Source organism: Neopsephotus bourkii, unplaced genomic scaffold (genome assembly GCF_033783945.1).
Source record: "Neopsephotus bourkii isolate Nb327-2 ecotype Australia unplaced genomic scaffold, CSIRO-AGI_Nbou_v1 NB_911, whole genome shotgun sequence".
In the NCBI taxonomy this organism is placed as follows: domain Eukaryota; kingdom Metazoa; phylum Chordata; class Aves; order Psittaciformes; family Psittacidae; genus Neopsephotus; species Neopsephotus bourkii.
In genome coordinates this window covers 3,637,171-3,661,824 of record NW_026901405.1, presented here as the reverse complement: position 1 = coordinate 3,661,824, position 24,654 = coordinate 3,637,171, and the positions used below count along the sequence as shown (strand labels likewise).

The window sequence follows — 24,654 nt, the reverse complement described above, 5'->3', positions numbered from 1 at the left end:
GCACAGCTTGACCTGAAGGGCCATGATCACTTGCTAGTAGTGGCAGCAGTTTTAGATATTTATTTATGTATTTATTAATTATTAACATCTGAAAAAAATCTAAGCATGCAACAAATAGAAGACCATCCAATGGTCAGGTCTCCAATTCCATGATACGTTTCAAAAGATAATGCTACAGGGCTACAGTAGAAAACATCCAAATAGGGAACTTCTCTTCCACACCTGTATCTACGGGAATAATGGGATACGAGAGATCTAGTGAGGATTCATACTACTACTGTTGCAAAAACACAAATTCTGCTGTTTCATTAGTACACTCCAACAATTCCTGCATATTTACAACATACACATTTTTAATTGTGGTATCAGAGCAGCTCTGTGATTTAAATATCTTTAAACCTGTATTTTTTCTAACTACTCTTGCCCTGGGAAAGGCAAAATAAGTTTCCCAAATGTGTATAATATTTTGCAAGAAGACAAAGCATTAAAATGTTAAAAAGAAGCCCTAGATATACCTCTTTACAACTGGATGTATGCACTGCTTGCCCTTTATTTGCATTTTGAAGCCTAAGAAGCTCATTGAAGCTCACCATGAGCCCATTTCTTCTCAAACCTTACTCAACTTTAATAGAATCTCTGTTGTTATTCAGCAATGTAAATACACACAATTTTTTCCACACTGAATAATCATTACAAAATGTTTGTTCCCCTACATATTCAAACTATATTGTGTCAATATTTCCACAGATGAAATAAGTATTATATTTGACCAGACTTTAGATCAAGGGGACAAGTCTGCTCATTGCCATTGACTTTGGATCACATTAACACAGAGTGCTTATACTATAAATAAGCCAGGTAATTTCCTTTATACATTAGATTTTATTTCATACAATCATATATGTTACCACTTACCTTTCTATATAGAAATGCATGCTTTGGTGATTACTAGATATAAAAATGTAATACTGATATATGACAGTCATAGTTTGCTTTACTATCATGCTAAAATTCCCGCGTCCACATGAACTCCCATAAGTGGCCATTGTTTTCTTAGGGCAAATTAGAAACTGGTATGTGTCATCACATATACCGACCTTGGAAGCTGTTCCAAGGGGCAAGTATTCCAAAACACCTTTGGCTGGTAAGTATGTAAAACAAGGAGTTTTATTAGTCATCTAGAAAACACCGAAATGTATTATATTACCCACTAGATGCAGCATTGTGATTATGTACCATTGATACTTACTTCTATACTCCAAATGAATATCTAAACACATTATATATAGACTCGTTTATATTATGCAATGCACCATATATGGATTAGGCTTAAATGCATACACATAAGGAAGACATGTATACAGATATTATCATACTTCAGAGAACTTTGGTTAGTGTAATGTATTATTTATTTCCTTGCCCTCCATCAAGCCATTAGCTGGAGTGATAATTGATCAAGAAATTGCATTTTAATTGTGGTAATAGAGGAGCTTTGTGATTTATTCCTCTTTGTTTTGTTTCACTACAAAGTAATCATCTTCGCTCAGATGTTAAACCACCCACCCAATTTATCTATTAAAGCAGTTTCACAGTCATATTTCATTAATCTCTGTAGGCTCCACAATGGGTATGGCAATTTCTCTCCTTCACGGGGTAATTTCTTAATTATGATGGCGTAGGTTATTGCCTCCTCAATTTACACTTATACTAATCTACTATTTTTGTTAATTTTGCAGATGATGCCATGATTTTGCCTTATTTTGTTAAATACAATAGGCCTCAGCCTGTTCTCTTTTAAACTGATGTTACTAAGCAAGGTTATGATTGCAAGTGCATGGCCAATGGAAGTAATAAGCTACAAGACGTGAAAAGTATATCCCGAGCTCTCTGGTAAGCAGAACTTGTCCTAAGTAGACCTAAAGAGAAACAAAAACAAAACACTGAAATAAAATTTGGTCTGAACTGCAAATGACTACAGTATCTTCCTTGACAACTTATATTTACTAGTGCAATAGTCACCTGTTTTCAAAGTACAACTTTGAAACTTAACTTTCTTCTACTTAAAGGGGGAAAAAAGTGTATGTGTAACTACCGTGATAAGAATGTATTCATAGAAGAATTTGATTCACTTGTCTAGTATACCTCCTCTTGGTTATACTTTTATCTAAGGGATAAAATACTCAAACCAAAGTAGCAACAGAATTCAAAGAGCAAAGAGTTAGAATCTTCTTCCGAAAAGATATGAGAGGTCTTAAAGATGCAAGCTGTAAGATAAGGCTGAAATGCAGTGCTGAAGACCTGATTTTGAACTCCTACTATAATATTTCTCTCATCTAAGGCTACTGATGCAGAAAATTGTCGATTCCCTTCTGCCCTCTCTGTTGCTGTCCTCCAAGGTGTGCAGAGTACTTTATATGATTCAGCTACTACTGTTGATTCTCAGAGTGCAAGAGTAGTTTAAAGACTGCTTTTCCCTTCATGGTTTGTTTTAATCTTATTTGGTCTCTTTCTAAGTATATACTTGGTGAAATAATGGGGTAGTGGCAAGTAACCTTGTGCTGTACATATGACTTTCAAATAATATTTGTAAAATGCATTTGCCATACTGTATTTACATTGGTAGCTCCCAACCAGTGTGTAAGACTTGTCATATTAACAATAGCCTACACACAGGACCCTTGTCATTGATTTCCATCCTATGCAGGACATGTGGGCACATTTAGACCTTTAATTGCATCATGCATGGCAATATATTGCAGTCTTTACTTATAGATGATCTTCATACACTGTTTACAAGACTTCATTAAATACTTGCAGTCTTAGCCTGTTAGTGCTTATTATCTAGATGTATGCTTAGCATATGATGTATATTATCTGCAAGACAGCAATGTAACTTTTGCTGTGTGTGATGCTCTTGCATGTATATGTAAGTGCTTACCCTGTTGTCAGTTCTCAGTTATGCTGACCTATGTCTTCAATATCTCACTGCCTCTCAGTTTAGCAGTCAATACATAAATGCTGCATCTGTTTTCATTTCAGTGCCTGAATTTTCAAATGGGATATTTTCTTTCAGTCCAACGACATCCAATAAGGACCATAATTTCCATATTGCAAAGGGGCTGTCTTGTATTCATTAATGGAGAAAACTGATAATTCTTTTTTAATTTTTTCTCTATTTTAATTAGAAATCAGTTGTTTAATTGTTAAGAACACTTGTTTACACTCTTGGCACAGAGGCACAGACGTGCCCTTGGAAAGCCATAACTTAAGAAAGAAAAAGCATAGGTAAGTGAAATTCGATGAATAATTGATTACCGGAGTAACTACATAATTACTGCAGAACGTGACGGACAATTTTGACAGTGCAGGGGAAAATAAAAAGCTACAGACAAATAAAGCCCTATTCTTAAAAATCAGTCACATTGCTCATACCGGACTGCACAATAGCCATGCAAGAGCAGCTATGAAAGGGGAGATTGCATGACATCCGTTTATAATGTGCCTTTCTCCCGCTTAAACATTGCAACATGTATTACAATAGCAGAGGTAACGAATCAATTAAAGGGGACTTGGCCCCCGCGGCCGCCCCCCTGTTTCCCCCTCCTTCCTTCTCCCTCTCGCTTTCCCCCTCCTCCCCTCCCGTTCCCCCAGACCGTGCCCTCCCCGGAGCCGCTCGCCGCTGCTCGGCGGCTTTGTAGTTCCCGGCGCCGTAGCAGCAGGACCCGGGGCCCCTCCGCGCCCGCCGGCTGACGCGGCCACTTGGATCTATCTGTATGCGATGCCTCCCGCCCTGCGCGCTAGCAGCAGCAATACAGATAGCGGGCCTCAAAGAATTCTCTCCTGAAGAAGGATTTTATTATTATTTATTTTTTTATTTTTATTCCTAGGGTCCTGATACTGGGAAGACATCCAGTTTCATCCCCCTTTTATTCAAAAGTCTCCTCAACTGCTTGTCGTCTTACGCGCGCTTTCTCCCTCCCTCTCTCTCTCTCTCCGTACAAGTACCTATAGATACATCCTCGCTCTATGCAAGGAAAGTTGCAAAGGACTGTCGGGATGACGGAACCGCTAGTTTTCTGAGAGCCTACTGAGCCCGGAGGGTAAGTCCCCCAACTATCGAAGTACCGACCGGTGCGAGGCTCTCTCCTGCAGCCCCGAGGGGCGTGTGTGGGGTGGGGGGGGATCCGCTCCCCTCTCGGCCGCTCTCGAGCACCGGGTCCGGGCGAGGCAACAGTTTCTCGGCGGCGCCGGGAGAGGTCACAGCGGGAGAAGGGGATGCTGCAGGGACCAGCGCGCAGGGGCAGCGGAGGGAACGGTCCAACAAGTTTCTCCGCAGGTACCTGCGGCGGCCTTATTGTCTGGGAAGTTGCCGGGGTTTCCGCGGGACGGCGGCCCCAGCTTTATTGCCGCCCTTCGGCTCGGCTGTTATTAACAAAGAAGTTTCACCGCTGAGTAGCTGGGTCCCTCCCCCGCTGTGCCCGCCGGCCCCTAGGGCGATCTCGGGTGCTTCCCAGTCTGACAGTCTCCCGCGGCCGCGGACCGGGAATCGGCACCGCAACTTCTGGCGGGGCGATCCCCGCATCCCGGGGACCGGAGCCAGAAGCGACGGCTTTGTTTTCGCTGCGCTTGCCATAACCTTCTCCCTTGTCGTGGGGATGCCGCCGCCGGGAGCCGTTCCGCCAGGGGAAGCACCCTCCTCCTCCCCAGCCGGTGCCGATCCCCTGCGGGGCGGACACCGAAATGCAATGGGACGGTGGGGGAAAGATGCGTATATGTGTGTGTGTCCATAGGTATAGAAGTATCTTTAGAAATAGCGACAGCACGGGAGAGGGGACTATGATAGCGCACCCACTTGGGGTGCTGGGGAGGGGAGCGGCTCCTCTGCGCAAGGGCTTGAGGCCGAGGGCGGGAGGGGGAGTCGCAGTCCGCTGGTGTGCGGCCTCCCGCACAATGGAGGGTCCCCGGCGCGGCAGGGGTGGAGAAGGAGCAGCAGCAGGAGGAGGAGGAAGAGGGAGGTCTCCGGCTCCGCTGCAGCAGCTGCTGCTGCAGTGCCGCAAACCCGCGCCGCTCCCGCCCCGTGGGGCAGCGCCCCCGCGGAGGATACTCGGCGCTGCGCGCACGGAGCACTGCCCTGGCCCGGCACTGCCAGGGACGGGAACCGAGCCCCGCGCAGTTTTGCGCGCCGAGGGGTGGCGGGCGGTGCTGGGGGCTGCGGAGCGGAAGGGGTGTAGGGGGCGTGGGTCCTCTCCTCTCCTCTCGACTGCCTCGCTCGTCCCCTTGGCGGTTTGGGCAGGCGGGAGGGTCAAGCACAAGCGTCTCCGTAGGTGCAGGGTCAGCAGCAGAGGTGTTGCCGCACCTGAGTGTGAGGCTGCTGAATTAAAACAAATGGACTACGAAGGGAGAAATGCAAAACGCATCTGCGAAAATCAGAGCGCATTCAAGTTTCACAGGAGCAGTATCCGTGTTTTTGTAAAATGTTGGTTATTTTTTTTCTCCATGTTCACTGGGCTGTGTTAAGGCTCAAAAAATTGATTTAAATAGGCTTGAGATGTTTTTCATTTTAATTTCACCTGCTCGTGTTTCACATTTCAGTTGGAGAAAGTAATTCTTTAAAGTTGCTGGTCATTCTGAGGACATTGAAGAACTTTAGAGGTTTTGGGTGAAGGTGGGGTATGTTTTGTGACATACCTGCTTTTCACAGATGTGTGGCTAGAAGGCACAGTTCTCTAATCCTAGCTCATTGTGCATGTTGAGGTTGAACTGATAGGCAAGAGCTGCCACCTGAGAAGGCTTCTTATTAAACAGAAGTACACACTCTTCATTAAGGAAAAAGAAGTTTTTGTTGAATGCAGTTTGTAGACAAAACAGGTTAAGAATGTCCTGTTATATTATGGAGAAAAAAAGGCTAATTTCCAACCGTCATGTCTGGCTTTTTTTTTTTTTTAACTACATGCTTCTTAATTCATTTTTTATTTGGCTGCATGCATGTTTTCTACTTGCATCTTACACTGCTGTAAACTCCAGGGGCATTACGCTGGTGTAAACAGGCTTTAAGAGTGTGGAAAGAGACTTATCTTTTAGTGATTAGGGACAAGGAAGGAAGGAAGGCAGAAAGCTAATAAAATGATTCTAGTGATTCTCAGAGAGGTTCATTGCTTTTCAGTGTTTCAGCAAACACTGCCAAGCTTCTGCTAATTGTGTAGCAATTGTGTCCCAAGCCCCTACAATAACACTCCTGAAAGCATTTTTGGTACCATGACTGATGCCCAGAAGCTGCGCTGATTTCCATAAGAATACTCACAAAAAAAAAGAGGACACTGTTGTGTCAATGTGAAACAGCTCAGTGCTTGTTGATTGACCTTTTTAGTCAGTGAGGAGAAATTTGAACTCTTACCATTTGTTTTCTTTTGTAATATTGAATCCTCAATATTGGATATCGACCAGTTGAATATTGGAGAAATGAGGACTCAACCAATTTTGCAGTGAGGGATCTGTAAGTGTCTTCACCAAGGCATAAACAAAAGGTTTATTAGACGTAGTCTCCCAATAGGTTTTTAAAGGTAACTGAACTCTTAACATTTGAGTTCTGTTGCTTTTCTTTGCTGATATTATTTCATCTATTCCTGCATTTTATCTTGGTTTTTCTTCACTTGGTGGACTTTTCATATTGACTTGCTGTAACTGGATTTGGACCACAACAAGCAATATAAATCCACATGGACATTTTATATAGGAAGTACTTCCTTTGAATAACTTTTCAAGGCATATGTGCACATCTGAACTTCAGCCTAAGCAAGAAAGGCAAGTGCATTAGCCACAGGAGACTCGGGGGTGGGGGGTTGAGGTGAGGCTTTGTGGGAACAATGGAAAATTTCAGTGTACATAGATGAGCAAATGCTATACACTTTCTTCATGTGTAAAGTATTATACAGAACTTAGAGTAGAGAGTATTTCTTCTTCTGTCTTGGTTTCCATGACTTATTTGTTGTGGCAGTGGCAGGTATAAATTTATCAACCTTGTATAGTTCATTAGGAAAGTGTGTAAAAAGGAGAAAAAAGAGGGTAAAAAAAAAAAAAAAAGGTGGGAGGAGGATGGGTTTTGTATTTTCCTGCCTTTTTATGTGAGAGGAATTCTACAGGCTGTGATCCTTCTGGGGTGGAGTCAGCTGTCAAGCAAAGGAGTCCTTAGGTCAAAACATGAAAATGATTGGGAAACCGTGATTTTTTGTTTGCCCAACTCTTACACTTGCTCTTTTAAGTGCTTTCTGTGTCCTCAGAAATACCTAGCAATCTCATCTTGCTTTGTTTAGAGCCAGACCTGGACTCCCAGGTAGCAGGTGATGGAAGTTACATGTGTAATGTGTCAATCCATCAGGGGCTACAAACCTATGTTTGTGAAAAAAAGAGTTGAAAAGTTAAATAAAGTGGGTTTAAACTTACTTTTCCCACCTGTATATCTTCTCCAGATAGCTTGTTCTGTGGCTTAAACTGCAAATCGTCGTTATTTTCTAAATATTTGTAGTATGTGTCTTTGTATTAACTTGTATCTTTATATCATTGTTACTTTGATCTTTACTACATCTTTATTAACATACAGGAGCAACAACTTTAAATATTTTTATCTCCTCTGTTAAGGAAAATATTAGAATAAATTCAGATCAAGACTAAACTTTCTTGGTAATTTTATTTGTGAACACTTTATTTTTACACGTATTAGGCTCTATAGAATTGAGCACCCAGTTCCAGGTTCAGAAGGAGCTTGTGGTCTAATGGTTTTGCCATGTCTTTCTGCTTTCCGTAATAGCTTAACCAATTTGAGTGGATTTGAACATATATTTGTCTGCTCAGTCCATAAATCTTTCTTTCCCTACCCATCAGCTCTCTCTCACCACTGTCAGTTTCTAGTTTGTGAAACACATCAGTCGTTTGCCTCAATTAACTCTCTCTGTCCTCCAAAGTTCTTCACTCATTAATCTCTCCTCATCCATATTGAAGTCTGAGTACATACCTACCATCCCTCTGCCTTTGCTGGGCATCTCTGTGTATCTTCCATAAGGACATTTCTGTTTGTTTGTTTCCAGTCCTGCATCATCTGTCTTTTGTTAGCCATTTCTAGGTCTGTGCTTGAGATCTACCAAGTCATGAGATTTTCTTGTTTTCAGATGGTATATTTATTTCCCCAGGCGTCCTTTAGCTTTCTCCTCTGTCAGTAGTGAGCACATTGAGTGTATTTGTCCTTTTCCCCTGCTTGACTCAGTTGATCCTTACACCAACAAAATCACTGTGGCAGGAGAGGGAAAATGAGGAAACTGCAGCGTGACTTGGTAGCCTACAGGTTATCCCCAGCCTGGGGCAGGTATTGCTAATTCTGGTCTGACTTCTCTTATGGAAGAACTGGCTTCAGACAAATACCGTGCAGTTACAAAGTTAAAAATTGGTCTAAGGAGTTACCATCCAGAGCCCCGAAAGTCTCGTCTTCAGCTAAGTGCTTGAATTCCTGAGCCACAGACTGTTCTTACATGTTATTTTGGCCTGAAGTGTAGTGCCTTTCTCCTTGCAGCCTGGCATAATAGGGATGGAAGATGCCACTTGCCCATCTTCCTTGAAGTGTTCTTGAAACACAACATGAAATAATTTGCTAGAACTGTGGAGCCCTAATTTGTTAGGGCTGGCAAGAGCCATGATACCTGAATTTCTGGCAAGAGGGTAGCTGGAATTGAGGTACCTTGCTTCTGCATGAAGCCATTCCTGCACAATATATCATTCCTTATTTTCTCCTCAGTCTTTTGAAGTAAAGTAGCTGCCATGGTTTGTACTGTGCTTCATGCTGCCTGGATCTTCACTATGCTCAGAGCACAGGGTTTTCTACCAGCTGAGGAATGGCACTGAGTTCAAAAGCCCTTTCATCTTGATTCTGTATTGCTGTGGGGTTAATCCAAGTTCCCTAGCTGAGAAAGTTCTGCATCATCCCCATCTCTCTGGAGAAATTTTCAAGCTGAAGAGAGAAGCATCTTAAGTAACAATTAGAACATGGCTTTTTCTACATCACTTTCTTGAATTTAGGGGAAATGATTTTTCATAAAATCCATTGCGTGCTCTGACTTTCGCTCTTAGAGCCTCTGATAAGTGAAAAAACAGTTGTGTGGGGGGAACAAAGAGTGAACTTAAGTCTGTATCTTTGTTACTCTCCATAACAATAAGTCTACTCCACTCCTAAAAATAGCGTAAGGAAGAATTTGTCTCATCTGGTAACCAGGATTCAGTTGCCAACAATGGTAACTTTTCACACTGACAAGTTTGTTATAACAATGACTATATATTCAAAAAGTAGTATCTTTCTGTAGTGTCTGATCTAATATATCACACTTAGATGCTTCTACTATTTCATGTGCCTGATTTACCTCAGACACGATAGTCAACTTTTTTGTTCTCCTAGCTCTTCCCTTTCAAAAGGGGAGCTATAGAAAGGTAATGGAAAAAACTTTGTTAATGCAAGAAGCTGGCTGTGAGCATGCATGCTCTAACTTGCTGTGCTCACACTTTTTTATGTCCTGCAATGCATTCTAGAAAAAAACAAGATTTAAGGAACTTCATTACAGTCTTCATTAAGTCTTTCACACTCAAAATAATTTAATGTTAGAAAGCACCAAAATACTAAACATGGAAGGTAAAGTGATCCTCCACTATACATCTAAGAACAGATCACCTAACTACAGGAGGAGATCCACTGCACATGGTGCTGTTCTTGGCAGATATGGAAATCTAAACAAATGGCAGTATTGTTTGTAACTTGCCCTTCTTCTAAGAACACAAAGACTTTAGAGTAGGATTTTACTAAGAACAGCTGGACAGAAGAGTTGTGAACTGATTCTGATTCCTTATAAAACTTTCCAAATTTACTAAACTGATTCTAACTGCAAGTCCTGCCACACCCAACCTAACATCTGAAAGCCAAATGCTCTCCTTTCACTCTCATTTATCACCACTGGTAGTTGTGACTCAGATAAATTATTCTGCAAGTTTATGCCTCAAATCCACCCTGGCTGTGTCAAGAATTTTCTTAACGATGAATGCATTGAAGGACATGGTTTGACTTTTGAAGCTGTGTTTCTGGTTTTCATAGCTGACAACCAAAAAAGAATCCTTCCTGTGTTAAAAATTAAACAGGAAAATTAAACAAATTGTCTGCAGGCAGACAGGACTGCAGGCAGTTCTAACTTAACTATTTGAATAAAATAAAGCCAACTTCAGTCCCCAGATAAGCTGCTGATGCAGCGAAGTATTTTTGGCTAATAACACTTCTGAATGTTTTTAATACTAAGACAAAAGCTGTTATTGAAAACGTTGCGCACATAAGGTCTAAAGAGAGATAAAATGTATCACTGCTTCTTATTCATGGTACTGTAATCGAGTTTGACTGCCTACAGCATCAAAATGAAGCACTGAAGAAACTATTTCAAATAATTTCTTTCAGATTGGGTGTGCTATGTATGGATGAAAGCAAGTCACACTTTTGAACTATCTACACTCTGTTCTGAAAAGATAGGAACACTTCCTCTGAGTGAAATAGGAGAGGAATGAGAGAATGGAAAGTATGGCAGAAGGAATTACAGAGTCCAAACACTCTTCATCTTGCATGGAGATTTGACACTGCAAGTTAATTTTATCTTTGCTTACTAAAATATATCTTGGAGTAACCCATAGCTTATTGCTGCTGTGCTTTAGTAAATCTCGTTACAGAAAACAGTTATTGTAAGGAGAAGATCAGCATAGGAAAAATATGTATTTAAATAATGGAAATGACTAGATGGCAAGCGAAACCAAGAAGCGTTCCTCTTCTGAGGGGAAAAAAATACATTTTCCAAAATTTTACAGTCATGGTCTATCATGGTAAAATGAAAAGTATTACATTAATAATTGAGTTGTCTCCAACACATTAGCCAAAGCAGGATTTTAATTTCCTAGCTGCTGAATGATGTGTAGAATAAGTGTTATTTCTCTATCTTAAATCATTATCTTAGTTGAAAATATTAAAAAAATGCCCCAACAATGAACAGAGCTCTGTCTATAATTATTTTAACTTGAGAAATACAAAACTTTCAATCTTGAAATGTACGTGAGGTAGAAGGAAAAAGTTTAGCTGTGGAACATGTTTTGGGATAGTGGGGTTTTTTAATCTTAAGAGTTCTGGTGACAGAAACTAAAATGTACTAAACATAAATGGGTAAGAGAAGGACGGGCATTTTCATGCCTTTCCATACTTAACCATCATCTACGTTCAGTCTTACTAGTTTGAAAGCAATTTGTTGTGTTTATATTAGTATTTATGTGATTAAAATATTTTTGTGTTTGCATGGAAATTGCCATGTGATTTCAATAATTCTCCCAAAATCTTTGGTAGAAGAATTTTGTAGTAGGTGGTCTGAAGGCTTTTCTCTGGGGGCCATAACTCCTCTAGGATATCATTCCTTAATGCCATGTGTGAGAGAGCCGATGTGCAACTATGCAACTGTTAATTCACATTGACAACATAGTTCACAAAGGTATTTCTGTAAAAAAAAATATTTTAAACACTGTTAATTTAAATACTGCAACTGTTTTCTATGAGTGGTTTTCCTAAATATCCTTGACTAGATTTCTACTGTTATTACACTAAATCTCATGTTTATTACCTGAGGTCACGAATACATATTTGTATGGTAAAATGTAGACTCCAAGCAGCTCCCTGATTTTTCACTGATGGGAAAATCTTTGCAACCCCTCCTTGGTTGTTTTAGGACAAATCATAATGGATATGTATTTGCTTCACTAAATAAACAACTGTAAGTGCAAATACAATAACTATTTTTTACCTATGCCCATTGATTCCATTTTATGCAACTTGCAGCAATAAGCAGCACTTTAAAAGATGAAACCAGGTGAAACTGATCTTGATCAATGCCAAGGTACACAGAATACTGCAAAGCAAAATACATCAATTTTTGCATGATACTTTTTGTAAGTCTACATAGTTCATAATCTACTGTTGCTAAAGTACCCTATATGCCTGGCATCACCCAACTCTAATGAGACCACAAGATCTGTGCTAATGAGCAGAGATCAAAAGGCAGTGGCCTTAACCTTGCATTGATCCAGAGAAAGCCCAGCCATGATTGAATGATATTAGTCAGAATGTTTTTTCTGACAACAGGAACCAAGTGTAAATCCTATACCTTTGCTCTGCTCATCTGCGTATCATCACAGATCAAGACATTCAGAAGGGGAAGTGATATGCTTTAGGAATAGTGCAATAGTCCAGATTTCTTTTCACTGAAGTCTATACGACCCTACAGTGAATTTTTAAACTCAGACTATGTGTCTTCTTACCCTGATGTTAGGAATAACTTACAATAAATGCAAACACTAACTGTTTCTTGTAGTTTGATACAAGACAGTACTGCCCTGTTCTGCTAAGATGATTGTGGATGACTGTAAAACTCTTTCTTGTCTTATTCTGACTCTAATATAACACTTCTGAGGGAATGGTTCAAACCCACACACATCTCTGAGAATGCAGGAAGATTTCAGTTGACCTCAGTTACTCAGATCTTCATTGATTCTTGGCTGAGCTACAGTAATGAGAAGCATGAAAGCCTAAATATTTAGAAAACAGTAGGCAATATAAAATCATGCAGCACATTTCCTGCTGGGGCTGCCATAAGCATATTGACCCTACTGCCTGCATCCCATCAAGTTCAAGGTTTATGTCTTAATATCTAGGGATTTTAATGCCTTTGGCTTAGGAAAGCCAGAAATTTTCCAAGCTTCTTATATAATGTCTCAAATATTCTGGCCTGATGGAATGTGCTACAGGGAAAATTCAAGTGTGACCTCTGTAAGAGACAGGACTTCCTAAGGGTACGTGCTAAAGCACTATGAATCTGATCGCCCAAGGAGCTCAGAGCCAACATTGAACTGCACCTACTTATTCAAATACAGCACTCTGTTGGAGTCTTGTCTAGATTCATTAAATGACACAGAGTTGGTTAGTTTGTTTTAAGACTATCTCTCAGTCACCTCGGAGAAGACGTAAAGGTCATAGCTGTTAGTTAAATCCAAAGAGAAGGGTGTAGCATGCTACTATGCTTAGCATCATACAGAGGTCACTTGCATGGGTGCTATCACAATGTGCCCCATAGGGGAGATGGTACATCAGTCTGCCCACTGTTTCAGAGAGTGGAGATGAAAGGAATGAATACCAGGTTCCAGCTCTTCCATAAACATCCTCCTTTTCAGGTATAGCTACTCTCTGGCAGGTGAGATGGATAGGTTGGACAAAAGCCATGTCTCCTTCTAGCCTTGATTGTCGACATCAGATGCAGCTGTTCTCATGAACCTACTTCCTTTGGGCTGTAATAACTAGTCAGGGGACTTATCCCAACCAAAGTTGCTGAAAACAGTTTCAATAGTAAATAACCTTAATCTCTTCACTACGTAACTTGCCATATTGCTCTGTGCAGTGTCCATATAGAAACTCTGACATGGGGGCTTTGTAGATTTTGAATTTTCTTAGGGAAAAATTGAACTTCGGCAATCTGAAGATCTGTTCTGTTTCAAATATATTTCAGTGGAACACACTGGAATTAGAAATATTAATATCTTCATACTTTACAACGTATTAATAATCTATAAGTTCTTATACACACTGGTTTTCAGATGAAGATAGTATCTTGTTACCAAATCTTAACAATAAGAAACTATAAGACAGAATACATGAAAACCAACATCTACATGATGCCCTTTTTCCAAAAGAGGAAATAAATTACACATTGCTGCTCTGTCCAGGCAGTTTAATCTCTATGTCAAAGGAAAGCATGACCTGGAAGTCTAAATATAACATGAAAGACTGTAACTAAAACCACGTCCCATTTTCAGTAAAACCAGAAACAAAATCAGAAAACCAAATATACATCAGGTGAGAATCTTCCTTTTTCTTTTTTGATTTTTTTTTTTGTTGTTAGAAAACATTTCTGCATAAATAGACTTTCATTTTCCAGTGCTGTCCTTTCCACTCTTTAGTGACAACAGACCGTCCTTCACATAGGAATAAGGCTGCTGTTGTACATGGCACTGGAGCACTAGTTGGAAACTCAGTTCCTGAGCCTGCTCCTCCCTCTAGTGGAACAGATACTTTTCTGAGTAATTCTGGAGAAAAGTAATAGAAATAAGTAACCATGGCACTGTATGTTTCTTCCTCTCCATAACTTCTTGAAATGGCTCAAAAAGCTGTACAGATAAGGACTGCTTCTATAGGTAGCTAAACCGACTTAAATGCTGCTCCGTCTGAACCACCTGCTAGCTGGAGCCATTGCTGGAGAGCAGGACTAAGGTGCCTGTTTTGCCCTGCTTTGCTTTTGAGAGTCTTTGGTACTAGGAAGTATTCTGCGTTGCGACAAGTAGTTATGTGCTTGTGGCAGAGATGTGGCACCCCTCTCCAAGAATCTTCTTTAAACAGTGATAGTTTTTTAATTGTTCTGTACTAATCCTTTGAAGTAAAATGACTGTAATTCAGAAGAAAATGCCCATACCAATCCTCTCTGGCATGCTCTGTTTCAGATTAAGAAAGAATAGAGATTACACACATCTTTGGTTCATGCATTGAATGTAATACGTATTTTAAAAACTCACAAAGCTGGGTGTAAGGTTGCATTATTACCCACCAGCAGTTTTCAACGGTTTCCATGAAAAATGTTTGAAACAATTTGAAAAGGTAAATCTGAAGGCCTATTGCTTGTTTGGCTCAGTACTGGCTGGCAAATGCTTGTTTGTGACACTGAAGTCAACTCCCACCACCATCATTACTGGTATCAGTCCATAGCTTTCCTGAGATAATTAGGAGACTAAATGTTGTCACAGCATTAAAGACTCAAAAAAGGTCTGTGTTTGTTAATGCTGTATTTTACTAATATCATATGGTTTTGGAATGTGTCAGTGCCTTTTTCAGGTTGTTCCATATCAAGTTACAATTTTATATTACCTTACATAGCAGTAACACAGTAAATAAACGCCATTGTCATAGTTTCAACCTGTAACTAAAGAACTTTATTTTGCTTTCTCTAGATCAGTAAGAATATAGTCACTAGAAATAGATCATCAAGAAACACCAAGGATCTAGATTCTTTGGTCAGCAAAAATTGTACAAACAGGGGCAAAAATTTGACTTTTCCTGAATTTTTCACGTCTTTAAAGTCCATTGCGAGTTTTAGATTACAAACTGTTAAGGCATGAATGCACTAGGAAAGTAAAGATAATAAATAGGAAAGATATTGCAGAGTACTTTGTAAATGTTTCCTTAAGTATATTTTCCTTTAAGTGGTATATGATTTATGGAGTATGCCTGTGCAAATTGTACCTCCCACCAGTAGCTTCTCCACATAGAGAAAGAACAGCTTATTGCAGCTGTCAGCTAATGAAATGACTCCTGCAGTTCAAATAGTTGCGGCTTTGGGCTGAAAACTGTGGTTCTGACATTTTTGGCAACGTATACCAGTGTCCTGTGGCAGAAGGTTTTTGTTCTGACATGATGTACAACTACTGCAGTAAGTAAAGACCATGAAGACTGGAGTATCAGGAATCATTTTATCATTAATCTGCTGCTAATTTTTTTTGCTGAGAAGCAGAAAGTCTGACAGTTTTTTGTGCAGAACATAATCTTAGAGGTTAATGCAGTTTCAGTATGTATGAATACTTTGTTAAAATGTCAAGCTTAAAGAAATAGTGAGAGAGAGCTGAGATTGCCTTTACAGAGGGTAATCACATATCCACGTTGGAGCCACTCTTCAGCTGTCTGGGCACAGGAGGAAATATCCTCCATATGATATTCTTTCATTTGTAAGGCCTTTGGGTCATCTTGAAGGTATGCTGCACCTAGAGTTGTTTGTTTTTTTAAAATCAGCAAGTTCAAATATAATGCAAATGAATGGATAAAATAGCTGGAAATAGTCTAATTCATTACTTTGCTGTTTATGGCTTTGCATGTAACTCAGAGAGATGACTGCAATGCTAGCATTTATACCTGATTTCTCTCTGAGTGTAAATGCACCTACAGACTTTTTATTACAGTCTAACTGGAGGGCTGGTGAATAATCTCAGCATGGTTGAGCAGCAAATGTTGGAGGATAATTGGATCTGCAGGCTAAGATAGTATGAATGTGGAATGTCTGGTAGGGAAGATTGATAGGCAGTTATTTTTACATTGTGTTTGAAATCTGCTTTTCTTTCGTAATTTTATGTGGAAGATAACTTACCTTTAAAAGTTTAAAATTATAAGTTTTGATTCAAATGAGATTGAGGTTAATGTTCCCTAAATAATATTTTTGTAGTCATAAGCTGGTAAACAGAACATGATGAAGAGTCCATTCAATAAAGCATGTAAGCCTTTAATTAAATTATGAAACCATCTATACAATTCTTTAAAATAGAATCTTTGAAAGTAAACTTCAAACATTAGGTTAAAGATATTCAAGTATTATATGCCCTACAGAAACAGAATACCTGCTTAAAGGTGCTACTTTTCCTCCAAGGCGAGATTTCAATGCAATATTGTATGTTAAAAGACAATAAATACAGCCAAAGTACTCTGTATACATTCTGGCCTTTTTCATCTCTTCACAAAGCTGATAGTGTTTGGTTTAGATTTTGGCTTTTTGTTCTGTTTCGTCGTGTTTTGTTTTGTTCTGTTTTTTAAATAAGAGTGGCTTGGGCAAGTGCTGCTGCAGAAATCCTTTAATAATATTACTATCCTTTAGTCCTTTGTCCATTCTGTTTCCTTTTGATAAGAAATCTGATCTTTCATTGTTGTTTATCTTCAGACACTTAACATCTCAGGGTAGAATACATTTTGCTTGCTTCTTTGCAAAGTTATTTTATTGAATACATATTTGATAAAGCCATAGTCTTTAAGATAAAACTTGTTTGACAGGAGGGGAATACGATACAAATGACTCGTGGTCACACTGCTACTCATGCTAGATTTCACAGTGGTGTTGGCCAACATATGTGGGGTCCAGTACCTGTAATTATGCTGTTCTCACACGATTCAAGCAGGTAAAGATGAAAAGCTTGATTAATTACAATGACAGTCATTGTCTGTTTATAGCTAATCTTGGAATCTGCTATCCAACTGTTCAGTTAAACTTCCTAGAGAGATTGAATTTTCAAAGATATCTAAGTTCTTACAAGTAGCAGAGGAGTAGAGACCCAAACTTATGTCCACATTACCACAGCATTTACCTGTTCTGTTAATCTTGCTGAATGACTGATCAGTGTGTAATTCTTGGCTGGCTGACTCCTCCACATCAGTCCCAGATTCTTGCCTAGTTTGTCCCCCTGGCTAGCTTGGCATGCACGCAGAGAATTGGGAAATGTGGAGTTGACCTGATGAAGTACACTGTTTTCAATAGAAGGAAGAGGGATGGAGTGTAACTGGGATTATTGTAATAGAACAGGAGAAGGGATTTAGGACCCAAATCTGCAACAGGGGAGGCTTCAAACTGATAGCACTGCAGACATCCACATGGTCCACCTATTACATTTTCCAGATGAAGCTGAACGGCACAATTTTCAAAGGAGAGGGAAAACAAAATAATAAAAGAATTAAATAAAATAAGGTGTAATCACCAGCAATAGCAGTTCCTGAAAATGTGAGAACATTCCCTAGATTTACTGTCATTAAAAAAATCCGCAAGTCAGCTCTTGCTCTGTCCCTCAGAAATGGAGCTAGTAAATCCCTCTATTCCAGTACAGAATATATGCAACAATTTTACTTTTGAAATTGATCAAGTGTGTAGGACTGAATAAAATGTGATGTATTTAGCCTTTATCACTGCAAAAAAAGAGAATTAGAATGTCTTTAGCTGTTATCATTCATTGTTAGTATCTTAAGTGAGTAGTACAAACTGCATAAAGGTGATCTTTCATTTTAATAGACATATTTAATAGCTGGCTCTGAATCCTGCTTTGTAACCACAAAGAAATGTCAGAAACTTTGAGCAGCTGATGTAGAATATTATATTTCTTTTTCCTGCTATAGAGCCTTTTCTTTTACCAGTGTTTAAAAAAAAGATAAATTTTGGGGTGGAAATACACACTTCCACTTCTATAATTGTGGTCCAAACATTTCAAACTCAAACTATCTCATGACTGAAGACTTCAATATCGTTCCTTCCAGGCTTCAAGCTGAAATGCTCAAACTACTTCAAACTATTGAAATTGTTCATTGTAAATAAGATTTTGAGAATACAAGAGAAGGAAAATGAGCTGCGGCCGAGTCTCTGGTTTAATTCCTGTAGCAGCTACCTTGGATGCAGTCCTTGGATTCAGTTCACACATTGCATAGTAATTGGCACCCAGGACTTTCTCTTTTCTGGGAATTGAATTAACCTTTGGCTGGAGAATTCCTGTTGAAAAATGTGTAATCCATAATACATGACAATGCTATACATATTTCCAATATTTACTGTTGTATGGCATTGTCATGGGAAAGGGCCTAAGTGAGTTTGATAGTATTGCTTAGTGTGTCACAGATCTTCACTGCCACATTAGTAAATGAGAGTTAATTCAAAAAACCTCCATGAAACTTACTTGAGTTCACAGAAAATTGGCTTTCTAGTCTGATGTAAATTATTATTTTGCTTTCAGGCTTGTCAAGCAACAGCCATTAGCAAACCTTCTAGTTTACTAGAAACATATTAGCTAAAAAAATACTTATAGTACTCATTTCTAGTACTTACCAAATATTGGTTATTGCTGCCAGTATTTGGTAAAAGTAACATCAGCATGGTTATGTAATAGTTATAATAATTATATCATATAGTTATAATTTTTAAAGTTGTGGGATTTTTTTGTTAGAATCAAAATTAGACTGCATTAGGAAATAATCATGAACTAATATTTTACAATCAAATCAAGCAAAAGTCTCGAGATTAATGTATGTCAACAGAAATTGTCAGCGGATGGATCAGTTCACTTACAAGCAAAACACATGTCACTGTTGGAAACACCTGCCAGGTGTGGACAACCTCCTAACAAACATCTTGCCCTGTAATCAGGATGTGCAAGTTTGTCTTTTTTCCTCTGTGTAGCATCTTTCATGTCTCATCCATGTCTATCCAAAATCAGGGAAAATAACATTTACAAGGTCAACTTGCGAGCATCACACCTGATACAAATCTGTACAGCCACTTAGTCTTTAATGAAGCTGTGCTGGAGGGCAACAGTTGTAGACACAGTTCTTTGGAGGCTGAATTTAACACTATTACGTGTAGTTTAGCAGACCATGAAAAATTATTACATACTGGTGAGAACAAGTATGATCAGAAGGAAAGTAACACTGCTACAAATGTAGAAGGAAATGTGCCTTATTTGCAGAGGCTAAATTTTGAGATTTTGGTCATCTCTGGGTGAATTTTGAGAGAACTCAATGCCATCAAAGACATAATAATTGTGTATGGCACCCTGTTTACTAAGATGCAAATGCCCATTCTTTATTCAAAGCAGTTATGAATAACAGTGTGCTAATTTCCACTGATCTCTCTGGGAACAGAAGATCAGTAGCGATGAAGAGGTTTTGTGAAATGAAGGTGATAATTGTGGGTGCATTTCTCCACATGTGAAGAAGCAGTTCTATTTATACTTTTAAGGTAGTGTTGTCTTGAGAACTGACTGGTGGAGCTCACAGAAATAATTTTAGTAAATAAGACAGCAGCTAACAAAGATGCAAAAGCTTTAATAGGAAGAAAACCAAAAGAAACCCCAGCAACCTAGACTAAAAACTAAAAGCTGTACCAGTGAACACTGGACATACAGAATATATTAAGCAACTTAGATGCAAAAAAGTCAGAAGAGTATCAGTTTTTTGATCTGCTCCTTAGACAATTACTTTGAAATATTTACTTAATATTCACTTGTGGGAATGAAAAAATTTAAATGCTAGTATACCACAAATGGGAAAAAAAAAAGATGGGAAATTTATAATCATTAAAATGAATAATTGGTTTCACTCTGGAAAAGGGTTTAGCACTCTTTGTGGTGACAAAACTGTATATTTTCTAACTTACATAGTTAGGAAGTAATTCTTATTATATGCAGGTTAACAGCTGCTGATCAGAATAGTGGGGTTTACAGGAGAGCTGTTAAAAGTCATCATAGTTATCATAATTAGTGCTAAACAAATAGAAAATAAATAAATAATCCCATTATCTGTATTGACAGAAATGAAAAATCTTTGACTAAATTATTCCTGTTTTCCAAGTTTAAAATGAATAAGTGAGGCAATTGATGACTTCTTTTGCATTTCCTCTGTTCTACCACCAGGTTTATTGATTGGTTTCAATTAATGTATGCCAACAAGTAAATTAAAGTAGCACCTGAGGCATAATTCTCTGGTGGTTCATGTACACTGACTTCTTACTATTCTTGCTGTTTTAACTCCTACTGAGCATATTGCTGGGAGCTACAATATTTTTCAGTCTGGACACGGACATTACCCATGGCTCTAATGACAGGTCATTTACAGCAAAGCCATGTTTCACTGCAGAGATGTCTCTTTAAGTGACATCTTATCAATGGCAATTCAATTAGTCAACCTTAAGACTCTGAGATATATCTCACACTGTGTCACACAACAGTAGCTGGTTTGCATTTTAAATGTTAGCTTTTGTCATACTTCCTTGGTATATATTAAAAATGCGTTTTCAGTACAATTCTTCATTCACAACTTCATAGAAAACGTTTTCCACATTAAACCCAACTGCCTTCATTCCCAACAATACTGTCAGCTGAAAAGACTTGTGGACTTGTACTGCGGACAGGAACTTTTCAAAGCTGGTGCTTACCCTATCACCATATCCCAAATGACATTAATTACTGTAAACATCAGATGATTCTGAGCATCTGAAATATCAGAGCATCTGAGTGTTTAGAGTAGTCAGCCACTGCAATGTAAGTGGGAGACACATCTAAATAACTACTGTGGTTGACACAGTCTGTACATTCCAGGGGTTTTTAAAGTATCAGAGTAGAAGAGAATTTACAGCCAAGTCCTGATTTTTCTGGAATACTTACACAATGAAGACATCGTAATGTGGTCTTACTCTGCATCAGCCAAGTGACATCCTCAGGGATAAACCACATTGTTTTCTACAAAAAGTGTTTACATGCGGCTGTATTTGGGACGAATGTCTTCCTCTGCAGTACCTATATAGCACAGTGAAATTACATTGTTCTTCAGCCTTGTATGTGCTGAACATACATTGCTCAGTATGCATAGGTATAAAGCAAAGCAGATAGATATGCTTACTAGTTGTGCTATGTAAAACCCTGAGCAACAGGGCATGCTTACAAATATACTAATTTTGGGTCAGTAAGATGCTATAGGTGCATGTTGAAAACTGTCTTGTGAGAAATAACCAATAAACTTGAGGTTTTTAAAAATCTAAATGTCTGCTGGTTGTAATTTAGCACAGGATCTTCTAAACTAACATAGAAATCTTCAGTATCAAACATTTCATCTCCCTAAATTCTCTCTTCTAACTTCTTTGTAGTAAATATGACTGACTGAATGCACAAGTAATTTTTTCTCCTACCCCTGTATATGAAAAAATTATGTTTCTTAGTCTATCCAGTCATACTAAAATGTTTTGTGGGTACCTACTTTCTCATTTTTAAATAAGTATTTTCACACGTTTATCTTTGAGTTTGTTCTTCTGCATCACAGAATCATGATTTAAAGCTTATTTTCCTGTTGTTGCAAAGAAATAAAACACAGTCCTTATTTACATGGAGAAAGAACTGTCAAGGCAAATCAACTGGTGTATTTGTCAAGACTGTGAGCTAAATATACAGTTTTCCTGTTAAGCTACGTGGTGTTACAGAACATCAACTTGTTTGATATGCAACATTTATTTTGCAAGGATTTTATAACATCTAGTTCAGTATTAAGAATTCCTTTACTGATGACCAATTTTAACTAGTTTCAGATTATTAAATCACTAGTGTGAGATAAAATTTTAATGGAGGAAAAGATAGTATGATAAGGCTCATGAAAAGCTTTAAAAAAATTAACTAAGACTGAAGTGTAAAATAATAGTGGGCAAATTGATAGAGCTACAGTTTGAAGTAAACAAAGAAAATGAACACATGAGGAAAACAGATGAGTTTGTGCTAGAAACACTTTTTTATGTATGCTAGTAATACATATGTGCTTATGTGCATATGCGTGTGGGCTGAGATATGCATGCATATTTTCAGGACACATCTTTGTTAATGTATTATTTTGAATCAAGAGCATGCTTTTGAAGTGCATATTTTTCTTTTTTTTTTACTCGTTGTGCTTTGGGTCATGTCATGTGGAGCTTTTGCAGTGCCTCAACTTGATTCCTTTCAGATGCAACTAGGATTCAGATTTGGAAGATTTAGCACACTCCAGGAGTGTAACTAATGCCCTCCAGCTGCAAATGGGCATTCAGTCCATAAGGCCAGACTAGAGCTAATCTGAAATAAAAAGCCTTGAAAGGTGTATATTATGGACACGTGTTGTTAGCATCAACTATATTTCTCTATGGGTTTGCTGCTATCCACCTGTAAACCATCTACTAATCTAGACATAGTCTTTGAATTCTTATGTTAATTCTTTCATTTTATTTTATTTTATTCATACTTTATTTATATTTTATTTACATTTTATTTTATTCTCTGTAAAGGATAAGACACTATTCCTACACAGCTATAGCAGTCACTTTTATCACCCAGTGCAAAATAAATGCATACATGTATTAAGTGAGGTAGATAGCTGTTTATATATAACATCTTCATTACTGTATAATACGAATATGTTGCAAGCCCTTCAGGATCTGGATCCTTTAGCAGATGCTTACCTCTGTTGCCTAAGCCATCTCTTGTTGTTGTTGTTGACTATTAAAACCTTATCCTGAAGTTCCCGTGGGTTATTAATTCAAGTTACTGTACAGTTCTACTGAGATAGTTGGACAATGTTGGAGTATGTATGAGATAACAGCACTAAAATTCACCTGTACTGAACTCAGTCCATTGCTCCAAAGTATAAATTCCAATATAAAGCATATTTCCTATCATTATGATGAGAAATGTTACAGATTTAAAGTTAATTATGAGTGTGAGTTACCGTCTGTAGTAACTGCTTTGAAGAGCCTTTCTGAGACGTGACAAGGTTTTTATATTTGCATGTGCACAAGTTTTAAAACCCAAACATACTTCTTTTATATCTCTCTGAAGCAGCTGGTTTTGTTATTGCGCTATTCAACAATGCTTTGCTTTTATGCATTTGATTAAAACAGAATCACTGGGGAATATTAGTCCACATGACAAAATCATCATGTAATTTAGCAGAAGCATAGCACAGTTGACAGACCCTGCTCAGGGAAAGCCCCAGGACAGAGCTAGCAGAGGGAATAAATTCACCTTTGACCAGAAGCAAAAACGATGTCTTTTGGATGAGAATTAAAGCCTTGCTGTAAAATGTTCCATCTGCTCCAACAGCAAACATTCAAATGCTTGCCACAAGAGCACTGAAATCTGAGCTTTACAGAAATGTATTATAAATTATACTATTGCTTGCATCCTTAAAATGAAATTATTCAACTACTCCCATATTCTGAAAAACCTTATTGTGTGCTTAACTTGATCTATGTAAAGGGTAACTTAGTGGGCCTCAACAGCAGGAAAAGTTATTTCTTATGACTTTTTCTCTAATTAAAGTTGGAGAAGGATGTGCTTCTCTAGTCTTGGATGTCCAGTTCAGGAGACAGTAACCATTTGAAATGAAAATATCACTATGTTTAAGGAAAATAGAAAAAGACTTTCCAAATGACACCACTACTACACATCTTTACTTTCCCAAGGACAAGAAATATGTGTAGTGACTTCTTTTTGCCACATTGTCTCATTTTGTAATCAGTATTTTTGGGTTTTAATGTGGTGAATTTCTACATGGCTTTTGTTTGGTTTTATTTTTCTGAGCCAATTTATAGATGCACTTGTTCAGGGTTTTGGTTTTGCTTGATTGTGCTTCTCCTGTTCCTGTTCATAGGGAAAATGAAAACCAGACAAGAAGGATGAAACTGCTGTTAAAAAGGAACATGGGATAAACCAGCAACGTATTGGCAGGCAGAATCATCAGCCTGAGGCAGCCTAATGAGAAAAAACTGCTCTGATATGACAGGAGGAAAGAAATTTTTCCTGCTGTGTTTTTTAATCTCTCTCTCTTTCCCATTAGATCTCTGAATGGTGTAAAATAATTCCTTCATTACAGCTTTCTAGTGTGAATTCTGCTTACAAACTTGATTTTGAGATTTTGTATTGTTTAAATGGAGTCACGATAACTTTTGGCTCCCAGCCTGTTATAAGACCTCTTAGAAAGGAAAGCTTTGTCTACAAAGCATGCCAGAATCATGAAGCTGAATATCTGGATGTTTCTACTGAATGAATTGACCTCAGAATAATCCCCAGTTAATCTCTGTCTTGTCGTAGTCACCTAAATGGATACATCTCAGGAGAAAGACGGTTTATAGGATAGAGCCTCAGAACAAATATATATATATTATAAGGACACGTCTGCTGTATTTCATGTTTAATTTAATC

The 24,654-nt window shown here is 38.4% G+C and overlaps 1 protein-coding gene across 6 annotated transcripts in view; it reads left to right on the top strand.

The window, feature by feature from the left end:
* The first annotated feature begins 3,668 nt into the window (after positions 1–3,668).
* Positions 3,669–24,654, top strand: part of ROBO1 (roundabout guidance receptor 1) — a 696,828-nt gene continuing 675,842 nt past the window's right edge. For 2 of the 6 annotated variants that reach the window (XM_061357729.1, XM_061357732.1), the window contains exon 1: positions 3,689–4,100. The gene's annotated coding sequence lies outside the window, so the exon portion shown is untranslated. Of the gene's footprint in view, positions 4,337–4,649; positions 4,754–24,654 lie in introns of those variants that run through there. The other 4 variants (XM_061357727.1, XM_061357725.1, XM_061357726.1 and 1 more) reach the window with 4 other exon arrangements.